Genomic DNA, 13,711 nt, shown 5'->3' with positions numbered 1-13,711 from the left:
TTTTGGGTTACACAAACCAAAAATCCCAAGTTACATAGTACCAACCCTTGATACTGCTGCTGGGAGCTGAACTCATAAGTTACCTTTCTGTTTTGTCTGCACAGGGCTGAATTTACTGTCTTTTCTTTTTTCTTTCTTTCTTTCTTTTTTTTTTTCCTGGCAGCCTTTCTGAAGTCACAGAAGTGTTTAGAAAATGGAGCACTTGCTTGAATGATTTTTGTGAATACACAGCTGGCTGGGTTCTTTGAGCAAAGCAAAACAGGGATATCTATTAAAAACTGTTAAAAACACGAAATAAGAATCCCAGCCCATTTACTTATACAACATAGATGCAATAGATGGCATGAAATTCTTAGGAAGTTTAACTGTGATTTCAGATTTAGGTGAACTGTGCAAGTAGTATGTGAGCAGCCCTCTCCACTACCAGCAGCAAAATCAGCAACCTACAGGTTTCTGTAATTTCCTGCATTAAGGAGCAGTTGGCACCCAGTTCATAAAGGGTGGGGAGGAGAGGTCAGCCCTGCTTCCCAGTTGCTCCTGCTGCAGGGTATGTTGTGTGCTGGGCCGTGGAAGTTGTATGGTGGCCCAGACTTTTCTTCTTGCTGCGTTAGAAATTGAAAGCAGTGTGTATGCTGCAGGAGAGCATCTACAGTCTAGATGTGTGTGATACTTGCTGCTGTAGTACCCAGATTTACAGTGGGTGCTTTTTTCCTCTTCTGAAGTGGAAGGTGCTTATCTTGCTGTGTCTTACAGATTTCAAGCTTCCCGCCTACCTTAACAGATTAGGAATGTCAGTCCTGGCTGTCTGATGCTGGGCACTGAGCTAGAGTCCTGCTCTGAGAGAGATGCCTGAATGGCCTGTGGGAGCTCCCCATACTCAAGCAGTCAAGGCTGCATTTGAATTTAGGTGCTGTGTTGGGTTTGCAGGGCGAGCTTTTGGTAGCAGGAGGAGTCATGGGGTGGTTTCTGTGAGAAGGCACTAGAAGTTTCCTTTATGCCCAGTAGAGCCAGTACTGGATGGCTCCAGGATGGTCCCACTGCTGGCCAAGACTGAGCCCATCAGTGGTGGTGGCAGTGACTCTGGGATAAAATATTGAAGGGTATAAAATGTACAGCTTCAGCCAGAGAGAGGAGAGAGAATATGTGAGAGCCACAGCTCTGCTGACACCAAGGTCAGTGCAGGAGGGGCAGGAGGTGCCCCGGGTGCCAGAGCAGATTGCCCTGCAGCCCCGGGAGGTCCAGGGTGGAGGAGAGCTCCACCTGAAGCCTCTGGAGGACCCCACACTGGATCCAGTGAATGCCTGAAGGAGGCTGTGACCCCATAAAGAACCTATGCTGGAGCAGTTCATGAAGAACTACAGCCTGTGGGAAGGACTCATGATGGAGAGTTTCATGGAGAACTGTCTCCCAGGGGAGGGACTCCACTCTGGAGCAGGTAAGAGTGTGAGGAGTCCTTCCTCTCCAGAGGGAGAAAAAGCAGAGACAACCTGTGATGAACTGACTGCAGTCCTCATAGGGAAAAAGTTAAGCCCAGGAAAAATAGTGGACGGGGGGAAGGAGTTTTAAGTTTTATTTTTTCATTTCTCAAGATCCTACTCTGATTCAATAGGTAATAAATTAAACTAATTTCCCTGAGTTAATTCTCTTTTGCCCATTGGTGAGTGATTTCTCCCTATGCTTATTCTGATCTATAAGCCTCTTGTTATATTTCTCTCCTGTGTCCAGTTGAGAAGTGACAGAGCAGCTTTTGTTGGCACCTCTTGGTGCCAGGGTCAGCCCACCATGCAGGTGCTTTATTTCAGCTTTTTGTTTCTGAGAATTTGACCAAAGCTGAAAATATGTTCTGCTGTTGCTGTTATCACTGTTGCACAGAGAGAAAGCCTGACAGGTTTGGAATCACAATAAAAATTGAGCTGTTACAGAAAATTGGACCAGATGTATTCAGAGCTCCAAGTACTTCATGTCTCTGCTGCCAGGAAAGAGCAGCACGTGCTGCCCGCAGCCAGAGCTGCTGTTTGCTGCTGTCACAGGGAGCTCATTTATTATCAGAGCAAATCTGAGCACTTCCCCAGTTTTTTTTTAACTTTCCTTGCATGTACTTTCTCTCTCAGTTCCTTTCCCCTGCCCTCAGGAAAGTGTTCGTTGTGTTGTTTTTAACTGGAAAGGTTCTTGTTAAAATTCTCTCTTAATTCCAGAAGACTTGCCAAGGTGAGATTCTTACCCCTCTTCACTCTGCAGCTCTGAACTGCTGCCCTACCCGAAGGTGGTCTCTGCACACAGGTTAATGAGACCCATCTCCAGTACCCAGGAACTATGGATCTGTATCTGGAACTGTGCTAAATCAAATGAAATAGCAAGGATAATTGTAGCCTTTCACCATATGGGTACTTTGCCTTGATTAACAGTCAAAATTGTTTTGATCTTACTCGAGAGAAAGGCAGTATAAAAACTCTGTGTTGTTTAGGTATGGTTAGTGCTGTAATTGGAAAATGGGGGATAGCAGAGCCATGGACAAGGATGCAGTTATGGACTCACCAAACAAAACCACATCCCAGTTCTTAAGTTTCCTAAACATTATTAAGTTCTCCATTAAAATTCACATGATCTCTGACCTGATTAGTGCTGGGAGCTAATTGAATAGGAGAGAAGATTTGTGCCTACTGCTAAAAAGATTGCTCAGAAAACACCTGTAAGTCATGAGAAGTTAGTGAGATGCGTCTCCTTTAAAATACTTTATTTGAGAAGTTAATAGGTGGGGTATAAGGAAAGCAAATTTAAAAAAATAGTAAAAGAAAAGAAGAATTGGCAAATCTTTAAAAAACAGGTGCCGCTAGCATCTGATATGGAAAAATTTATTGATAGTTCAAGATCAGACATTGTGTAAGAGAATAGTAAAAGTGATTAAACTACTTTGGAGAGCTTTAACAGATGTATCTGCTATTTCTAAAAGTGCATTAAACCCTGAATATTTTGTGGTCTCTCCCCGACAGAAAACATTTTACACTTTAGAGTGGGAACTGCAAGATGGAAGGAGAGAGTTATCTCACTGCAATGTTTTCATTAGGATTGTGCAAGACAAGCCATTTACCATGAAATGGGAGGAGGAGCGAGCAGTGGAGCCCACGTGTGCTGCAGCAGGGCCGGTAATTAGAATGTAGCCGGGCAAAACCACAAGGGGATACGTAATAAAAGAAAGCTTTAATGTGATTTAAATACCGTGACGGAGTTGCATTTGGTGACAGGCTGGTCACCGAGCGGAGCGGGGCAGCCTCCCCTGCAGAGCGCTGCTCCTGCCCCGGCCATCCCCGGGCACCACGGGGACGTGGGGACACAGGACACGGCACCTCGGGGACACAGCGCTTCTAAACTTCCTGCGCCATCTACACACGTGCCATGTAGCGTGTGTCCGAGTCTGGGGTGGGTGCGTGTTACTGTCCTCTAAAGCGCCACGGATTCATTGTCACTGGTGCTCAGAGGCTGTCGCTAACAGAAGGCAGGGCAGCTCCCAGCCCAAGCTGCTCTGGGCTCCTCCCGGGAAGTAACTTTTGTGAGAATCCATCTCAAGTCACTTCTCTCCCGGCTTTTCTTGTCAGCTCTTGTCTTGGCTCTGAAGGGAATTGTCTCCTTACATCTATCTCCTTCTGATTGCACTATGTAAAAAATTGGCATTTTTTCTTTGCATGTCATAAATAGGCATAATGGTTGCCTTATTTGTAGGACTCTACTTGGACCACACACTTTTGTTAGTTGAAATTATTCTGTAAAGTAAACATGTCAACTAATATTTTATAGAAATAACTATTACATAAACAGTTTCTGTAAGTTACATATTTTTAATTTGAATATTTAAATTAAGTTGATCTATTATTTCTGAAGTCACTCATCAGGTTGGATGTTACTGCTGCTGCTATTGAAGCAATGTGGGAGAGAACTGCTTTTCAGAAGATTTCTTTACACTCTGAGAGGATGGAGGTAGGTAATGATAGAAGTATCAAATGTGAAAACAAAAATGGATAATCTGGAAAATTGTCAGTGATGGATAATTAGTCTCCAGGGCATTGTATTTCTAATTGTCCCAGGCTGTGTTTAAACATGTCATCAGGATTAGGGGGAAAACATCTGTTTTCTATAATATTCTAATGAAATAACTTAGAGAGCTCAGGGTCATTTCCAGCAGCTGTATATAACCAGGGTAGATGACTAATTAAGAGATGATGCAGGTACAGTAATTTGGATACTGGGACAGAGATTGTATCAAGCAGGCTGATGCAGGTATGGGCTTTACCTGCAGCCTGCTGAGCAACAAATGCAGCAAAAATGGAAAGCAGCAGCTGAAGCTGGCTGCCTATAACTCATTTACTGCACTCTGCAATAAGCCTTACAAAAAAATTTATGGAGCAGATGGGCTAGAAATGCTCATAGCCTTATGTGCCTTCAACTTTTGGTAAACAGATACAAGTGAATGTATCTCAGGAGTTCCTCACTGAGACTCCGGGGTCATGTTAAAACATAAAATGGGTCTGCTGGGGAAAGATTCTTGAGCTTTGAAAGAAAACCATCATGGATGTGGTTAAAAATAGTACTTGTCACTGTTACAGATATGGCATTTGTTCATCTGAAACTCTTTATAGAAGACCAGGATGATGTAATTAGAGCATCTGGTGCTCCAAGTGGGACTAAATTGAAAGTGTCCTGTACCACTTAGGAATAGGGGTGTTCCTGGCAGGGATTGTCAGTAGCCAATGAAGGTGTTATCATTTCACACTTCTCTGCAAAGCAGCATGGATCACACTAATGCATTGCCCATCCTTCTGTGGATGGACTCTTCAAAACTGTATGTGAGCTAATGGATGGGAGACACAAGAGAGCAGAGAGAGAGGGGCTTTCCCTCCTTTTTCAGTCTGTTTGCTAGGGCAGCTTGCAATGGAGCACCAGCCCTGCTGCAGGAGCCTGCCCAGCATTCCTGGGCCGGGGTGGGCAAGGCCACACAGGCAGCAGGGCTCCGCTAAATCTGTGCCCTGACTCCCCTGGGCCCTTGCTCCTCCTTTCTGGAGAGGGCTCAGGAGAGCCAGACCTGTGTTTGGGGCAGGTTTAGTGTTGCAGACCAGAGAAGGCAGGGGCTGTAGGCTTTGTGCTGACTATTGGGCGCTGCACCCTCCTTCATCTGGGCTTTGGGTGTCTGCAGGCCAGGGCTGCATCTCAGGGCTTGAGAGTGCCTGAGCTCAGTGACTTCCTTTAGTGTTTACAGCCTCTCTGAACCTTCATTACAAAAAACCACCCTCTCTTTAATCCAAAATAGCATGAGACTCTGGGTTTTCCTCTCGTAAAAACTGATTAAAATTACCATGAGAATAAATACTGTTATTTGTCTGTAACATTCAAGATATTTTTGATTGATATAAGGTTTGAATGAAACAATGAGCATATATATACACACTGACACACCCATTCACACACACACATCAGATGCAGATAATTTTCAATGGCATTTTCCCACCAACATAAGTGGTTGTAAAAATCCCCGATTGTCGTAGACATCCTTTTCACTAAAATCCTTTCTTTAGGATTTTTTCCTTCTGGGAAGCTGAGGCCCCAGAAACAAAAGGTAAACAATAGGTTATCTGCTGCTGTGGAATGCAGCAGGTGTGTCTGGATTGGCCCAGCTTGCATGTTTATAATTAATGGCCAATCCAGAACTGAGATCTCTCAGACACAGTCCGAGAGAGCTTATGTGTTATCATTCTTTACTTTTCTTAGCTTAGCTTAGCAGCATCTGGAAACTCTCCTTTCTTTTTCTTTTTTAGTATAGTATATGTATATATCATAAAATAATAAATCAAGCCTTCTGTAATGGAGTCAAGGATCTCATCTCTTCCTTCACCCAAACACCCTGGTGACCACCATCACACCAGATGTTTCTTGTTTTTGAGATGAAAGTCTGAGTTTACCTTGATGGACTGTGATTCATGCTTTTCCCCAGAACAAGCCATTCATTCACTATTTTCATTTCTAACTCTAGTAACTCCACAGTTTTTTATAATTTCTAAAATCAGTGCAAAGGAGAGAAAAAATTAATTCTGGGAGCAGTGGTTTCCCTTTATTTGTGCACACAGTTGGCTCTGATGACTATTTGAAAATGCCCTGCTCCTTCCTCCCACCTCCTGTCTTCAGAGCACTGGCTCTTTGATAGGGGAAGCATCTTAGCTTTGTATCTGTATAGCTTTTGATACTAGGGATTTAATTTGAAGTTTCTTCTTCATAGCATGAATAAATAGCAATCTTATAGTGGTTTGTTCTGGGCTACAACAAATGAGTCACGCAAGCAGGCGTGCCACGATAGGACTGGGTAACTCACAGAGAGGGAGGGGACAGGAGCTGTCACAGGGATATTCTCAGCCAGTTTTGTGCCCTGATTTAATTCTTGTGTGAGAACAGTAGAAAAAGATTTATTTCATTTAGTGTATTTGAGAGTATTCACCATGAGAAGCGAGATGCAAAAAGCTCTGCAGTGTACAGAGCATGTGAGTGTGATATGAGAATCCTGTTACTGATGGATGAGAAGAAAAGGCCTGAAGCTCTGTTTTATTATTCTGTAAATATGCTATGCTAGAGGCTCTCACAGCAAGATGAAAGTAGAGGGGTTTTTTTAATGTTCATTACAAAGGAGTCCTTCTCACACTTGGATGGGTGAATCCCCTTCTCTGACTGTGACTTTCTGTGGCCACTTGTCTGGAGAGTCCCCAGAGGTCAGCCCTAATAAAAGATTATCAAATACCAAAAATTTATAGGCTTCTCAGTAATCAAAGTCTGCTCCAAAGAAGTGCCAGATAATTTATTTATCTTTTGGAAACAACAGCAAAAACCAAATAAAGGAGGATAATCTTTTCAATAAAAATACGTAGTAGAAAATATTTTTAAATACCATTATTAAAATTGTTCTAATTTAAAAATTGGCAAAATTGTAGCATTGAGGTGCCAAATTTTCCTAATTAAAGAAAGAATTTCAGCTGATCTCACTAGTGACATGAAAATGATGCATGTGAACTACTATGTGCAAAGCTTCCCTGCAAAGATGTGCATAAGGCTGAATGTTTCATGTGTTCAGTTCTATACTCAATACTCTACAACTAATTTCTGGGTGAGTGTAAGCTGCTTATGAAGCTAATTATGGTTAAAAGGTGCAAGAAAAGATGGCAAGAAAGTAATAAGTTCACATTACTGAAGTCTTCTTAAGGTCAGTCTTCCTAATATCATGGGCAATTTGCGATAATAGAAAAAAATTCGTTAGGTCAGTAATTGAAATAGTAGCAAAGTGTGATTAGAATTGTGGGAAGAGATTTAGGCTTACAGGAATCTGATATTTATGTAAACGATATATTTTTAATTTTTTGAATACTGGCTTGTTTCTCATTTCCTGGGGGAAGGCCCTGGTATTATGGTATGGAACAAGGAAGGACTCACATCCTGCATACAGCACTGATGCCCATACCTAGGATCACCTCTGTGCTCTGGTTGTGGATGCACCTCAAACATTTTGGTGTGGTGTAGCTGTGAGTGGTCTGAGCCACCGAAACTCCTGCAGCTGGCACAGGCATCTCTGCTCCCCGAGGCACAGGGCAGTGAGGGCAGGCTGTGGAACTGGGCTGTAGCCAGGGGAGGGGACACGCGGTGTCCTGCCATGCTCAGCACCTGTGCAGGAGGGACAGCCTGAAAGGAGACAGCAGGGAAGGGCCCCTCCAGCACTGTGGCTCTAAAACTCTCCTTGGAGACAGAGAGATGGAGGTTCAAATCCCTCCAGGCAGAAAAGGGATTGAACATGGATCTCCCACATCCTGGGTCACTGCCCTAATTACTGGGTTAGGGGATAAGAAGGGAATGACAGCAGCTGTGGTGAATCCAACCTCTTATATCTTAGAGGATTTTTTTTCTTTCTGTTGCAAGTGCCTGAAATAAAACATTTTGGATGAAACAAAGCACTTCCCTCACTGCAAAATGTATGGGATTTGTTTTAGTTTCAGCAAAGAAAGCCAGAAAATATGATTTCAGATTGATCTGATTGTGGGGTTTCTTCTCCCTTAAGTTTCATTCCATTGCTTGAAAGCATAATCAATTATTTGCACAAACCAATTTGTAAATGTTAAAAAACACAATTTGGGCTTTGCTGGAGGACATTTGCCTACAAAATCTGAGCCTGTACTGGCAGATTGTGACCCCAAGTGACAGTAACTTCCAGCAGAGCAGAGCTCACTGAGGTGGCACAATAGGCATGAACCTGTGAGTAGATGGGTATGTGCACACACTACTGAAATACTGAACACTGTAAATAGAGTTCACACTGTAAATATATATTTACATTGATTTAGAGACTTTAGTAAATAGGAGACACTCCCATATTCCCTTGATGCCTTTAATTGAAAACAAGTGACAGCTGGTCCCACAGTGATTCAGGAAGTGCAGTTGGGTCCACGTTGGAGTGGCCTTTTTTGGGGAAAGACAATGCCTGGTGCAATCCTTTCTGTGGCTCATTTTGGATGACAGTTTGGACGCTTGTTTGGTGGCTGGACAAGACAGTAGGTTATAGGAGTTCTGAGCTACTATAAATCACTGGAAGGAGGGGAGGTGTGCTCTGAGGACAGAGTGAGGTCTGTGTCCTCAGGCAGAGAAAAGCTGAACCATCATTATGGAGCCTCTGCTAAGGGAAAAATAAGTATGGACAACTTTGCTATACTTCTTAAATATTTAGAATTGTTTCATTTTTACTACTCATCTTTTGGTTGGGAGTCACCACAACCAGCATAATTGTAGGAAGAAAATGTACATGCTTACTCTACATCTGTTATTCCCTTCTTTGGGCCATTGTGGATTCCACTATGTCTGTTAATTGTATTTTATAAGTGACATAAATGTACATGGAACATTACAACAGGGAAAATATGACAACAGTAATACTACAGAGCATAATCTCTGCCTCAGGAGCTTCTTATCTGAAGGCCTGAACATATTTGTGATACTTAGGGAGGGAGTAGTGTGGAGATGTTAGCCACGCTTGGCCTAACATGAGATTTGGGGTTCTGAGAAATGGGCAGGAAGAGGAGCTCAGAATAGACCTGAGCCTCTCCAGGGACAAGACATCTGGGTCTGAGCATCACCCATGAGGTTCTGGTGCTCTGAAAAATTCTTCTCCAAGGTGACTGAGAGGGATTTGGGATCCTCATTCTAGCTAATGGGAAAAGTTCAGGGGTTGCTTTGGATAAACAAAACAAAGACATGAAAAAATTTACATTTAATTTAATTCAAAATGATCACTGAAAAAGCAAACCCCCAAGTCTACTTGGCAATTCACACAGCCTTGTTTAACACTTCTCAGGTGCAGCACAGTTACTCTCACAGGATCAGGCCCTGAGGGGATGCCAAGAAGAGAAATGCTTGAAAGCAACATATGGAAATTGAACACGAAGTAAAAGCTCGAGTGGAGATAGGTGGGTTCAGGAGAGGGAGCCAAGGCTTCACAGTGGGAAGTGTGTGGAAAATGGAAGTATGCAGAAACTGAAAGGCATTCAGCAGCAGTCATGTCAGCTTAATCCGTGCAGTCATTTCCCCCTGACGAGTGTATGCAGCACATCACAGAGCCAGGCCTGTTGTCAGGAGAAGGCAAAGCAATGCACACACGTGTGCCTGTCATGGACAGCAGCAGTGCCAGGGGATGGGGTGTGCAGGGGGAGCAGCCACTGAGCAGAAGGCTGCAAAAGATGAAAGTGCATTCAAGGGCTGGTATTTTTGTGATAAAACTGACCAGTTGTTCATAATTAAAAGTATGTTTCCCCAAGGTCACTTGAATTTTTTCGCCAGGATCACAAAGCTGTTCCAATCTCCACTGGTGTTCAAGCTTGAATTAAATGTCTGCTGACATCTGCCAGGGTAAGTATCTTTGTTTCCTCCTCCCATCCCTTACAGGAAGCTTGGTTCATCTGGAAGAATTTAAGTTCTGGAAGGCCCCAGGCCCCAGAGGAAGAGATTTGGGACACAGTAAAACTTCTCCTGCAAGCTCTTGGTGACCTGTAGAAAGCCAGTATCTGTCTGATCCAAATTTCCGTAGACCTTGTGCTGGCAAATGTCCCACTGTCTTCCTGATGTGCCAGTGTGTCAGTGAGGTTTGAGTTCTGTCAGGAACACAGAAGTGACAGCTGCTTTATCTGTGTGCAATGAGCTACTAAGGAAGGACAGACCACACTTTAGCTCTCTCAGACCAAAAGTACTTTGTGTTTTTGAAACTTTGAGCTATTGATTTTCCCCGAGTTAAACCTTTTCCAGGAAGGCTGCCATACTCATGTCTCTTGCCCTTTAAAATTATAGATGGTGTTGCTTATGGCAAACGGTTCCATCCAATTCTGCAAATCTTTAAACATTGATCTCCCCCCTCCCAAAATTTCAATTGGACTTGCAGTACTTTTTTTATCCCAAATCATCTCAACTCTGTGAGGGCTGCTGTACAAATTTAAGATTTCACTTTGCCGTACTGGATTTTAATTAGCCATGATTTATTGTTATTGCCTGACGTCCTCCTCAGCCCAGAGCATTTGCTGTGACACAGGATGGGGTATGACTTACTTAAGCATCATGGACTTGTTCAAGCCTTTTTGCTTTCCTGCAGGTGGGAGTTAATTGTGGTGCCCATTGGGTCACATCTCCTGGCAGCCTTTGTGCCTGTTGTAAGCTCTCTCTGAGGCGAGTGGATGGCTGTGCAGTGTGGTGTCACTCACCTACGTGCTTATTCTTCAGTGGCAAGGGTTACAGCCTGGAGAGGCTGTCGTGGGTCTCCTTGGTTAATGGGACAGCTGGAGTCACCACCACACCTGGGCTGGGTTTCTGGACATTTTCCTGAACATTGATTCCTTATTGGGAGAGGGGGTAGACAGAGAGAGAGCACTTCATTGTTTGTGTCCAGTATGTTTTTTGTGAGCAAATTGTCAGGATAGCCAATTGTCTCTTTATTCAAGTCCAAGGGATATCTGAGTCCAAGACAGCTGATGACATTATATTGGGCATTCGTTTTAGAACTGCTGAGCCCACAGAAATCAATAGTTTTCCATTATCAGGTCCGGCTGGGTCACTAGTCTGTCAATGAGCTGTTACAATTGCTGTACAAGGGTGAACCTGACCAGTCAATTGCTGCTGACAAAAGGAAAACACGCTGACAGCCACTGGAACAAGCCAGAACACAGATTTGCACTTTGGTTTACCATCTGAGAAGGCTGGGAGCGGGGCCTTTTCCAAGATGTAGGGCAGGCAGTGTGGGAAAAGAGGCCCCTTTCCCCCTCCCTGCCTCTCGTCAGACAGGCCTTCCCTGCCCAGGGAATCAAGGGTTGTTTCCCTAGTCCCAAACACCAGAGAACTCGCCAAGTTCTCAAGATGAAGGTAGCACCTTCCCCAGCACTGTGTTTTTCCAGCCAGAAGGGGACATGCTAAGAGGGACTCTGCTGCTGCCACAAGGCCAGAGGAGCAGCCTTTGGCTCCTGCTGAGGGATGTGGGCTCAGGGCTTCTTGTCCTGGCAGGTGCCTGTGCTGCAGGGGGCAGGAATGCAGATGATAGGGTTAACTCCATTTCCTCTCTATGTTTTAGCACTGACTTCCTATCAAATTTGAGAGCAGAGCAAAAATAAATATTTGGAAATTATCCCAATATTATGATTTTTAATTTTCAACTTTATTAACTTCTTTCAAGTGTTAAATCCTGACCGTTTTATTTATGCCTCCGGCCGTCTGTTTGATTCTCACAGAAGTCAGTGTTCACTTGTGCTCCATCATCAAACAAAAAACTGGTAATCAACTTTATCACTGGAAGCCAACTAGCTGGGTTTTAAAAAATACACTACCCAAAAGAAAGATCATTTGCTTTAAATGAGAGGAGAGGGAAGTCTTTTTAACAGAGAAGAGCAAACCTTCCTTTACTGGTAATTAGAAGCACCAGTCTTATATGACTCGCAGCATTTGGTAGCTCAAGCTGCGTCAGATCTCTTACAGCATTAATTAAAAAGAATTTATGTTTTTTTAATAAAATGCTTCATGTTTTAGCCCCTTTTCGTCCTCCTTCCAAATGTGATTACGGGGGCTGAAGGGAATTCAGGTTAATATGTTGACACACTTAACAATGCGGGGTCATGTAGCACAATCCGCTCGGCTGGTTCGGCGCGGCGCGGCCCCTGACAGGTCCCATCAGCCGCTGCCCTAAAGGCAGAGGCGAGGGGAGGATTTTAATTACTGCGCTGTGCGCGAGTTTGCCAGCATTAAATTGAGACATAATTAGGCCCCCGAATTTTAATAATTGTCCTAGCTAATTGGGCAGACAAGTACGCTCTGCAGCGTGGCGTGATTAGATAATTAGTGTTTCCAAATGACAAAATTGAGCTCTTGATTGCAGATTGCAGATGCGGGTGGGGGAGCGGGCGGCTCCGTGCGCGGGCAAAGCCGAGCTGAGCCGAGGCCGGGTGAGCAGGGCCGTGGCCGGGCGAGGATCCCGGCGGGGAGCGGGGACAGCAGCGGGCCCGTGGGCGCGGCGCTGGGGCACCTCAGGGGCGCCCGATGCGCGCGTTCCCGCACGACGCGGCGTGGGGCAGCTGCCCTGGCGGCGCCGATTGATCGCCACAGCCCGCGGACAGCGCGGCACGAGCGGCGGCCCCGGGAAGGTCACCGGGAGCGCGGGAAGGACACCGGGGCGACGGACGGACCCGCCTGGGCGGGCGCCGGCGGCGCCTCCCCCGCGGCCGCCAGGGGGCGCCGCTCCCGCGCGGCCGGCCCCGCTGTGCCCGCGCTGCGCGGGCCCTCGGCAGGCCCGGCCCGGCCCGGCCCGGCGGCGCCGCAGCCGCCGCAACAACTGCAACCACTACCGCAAGCACCGTAAGTACCGTAGGCACCGTAAGTACCGTAACCAAGTGCCGCTCCCGCCGCCCCGCCCGGCCCGGCCCTGCCTGCGCCCCGCCGCTCGGCGCTGAGGCGGCATCGCTGCCCCGCCGGGCTCCCCGGCCCCTCGCAACTGCTGGGGAGCCTCGCTAACGAGAGAGAGTGATTGATTAATTATCCCTATAAAATATATGTAAATCTGTATCTCTGTTGAGCTAGAGCGGGGACTCGGATGGCCGCGGACACGACCCCGGCAGCCACGGCGAGATAGCGCCGGCGATGCTGGCAGGTGCCACCCTGCCGCTACGGGTACCTGCGGACTGCCGCTCCCGCGGGGAAATAAAAGATTTCCCATTAAAAAAAAATATATATATATATATAACCGAGCGCATTATTATTTTTATTAGAGGAAAAAAAAAACCAAGGCTGTAGGCGCAGAGGGCGCTGGGCTAAGTCCGTGGCTGAGCGGCGATGCCGGGCCCCGCTCCGAGCGCCCCCGCCGCACCCGGGGCACGGGCAGCCCCCGCACAGGCTGCAGACCCTGCCGGCCGGGGCTTGCTTTTGTTTGTTATTATTCTCTTTATTTTCTCTGCGAAGAAGCAGGCGTTTTCATGCGGCAATGTAAAGCTGGATCGTTAATAACTGAAAGTTAAAATGCAATCGCTTTGCTAGAAAGCATTTCACGCAGCTGGTGCAAAATTGCAAGGTTTTTCCGTCTTATTGTTTATCTACGGGAAAAGGAAAACAGCGTTATGATTTTTTTTCCTGTGTGTGATAGTACTGTCATCAAAATATAGATGCTTTTCCTACATCA

This window comes from Camarhynchus parvulus, chromosome 8, assembly GCF_901933205.1.
Source record: "Camarhynchus parvulus chromosome 8, STF_HiC, whole genome shotgun sequence".
Taxonomy (NCBI): domain Eukaryota; kingdom Metazoa; phylum Chordata; class Aves; order Passeriformes; family Thraupidae; genus Camarhynchus; species Camarhynchus parvulus.
The sequence above is the reverse complement of the archived record's forward strand: the minus strand, read 5'-3'. Positions refer to the sequence as shown.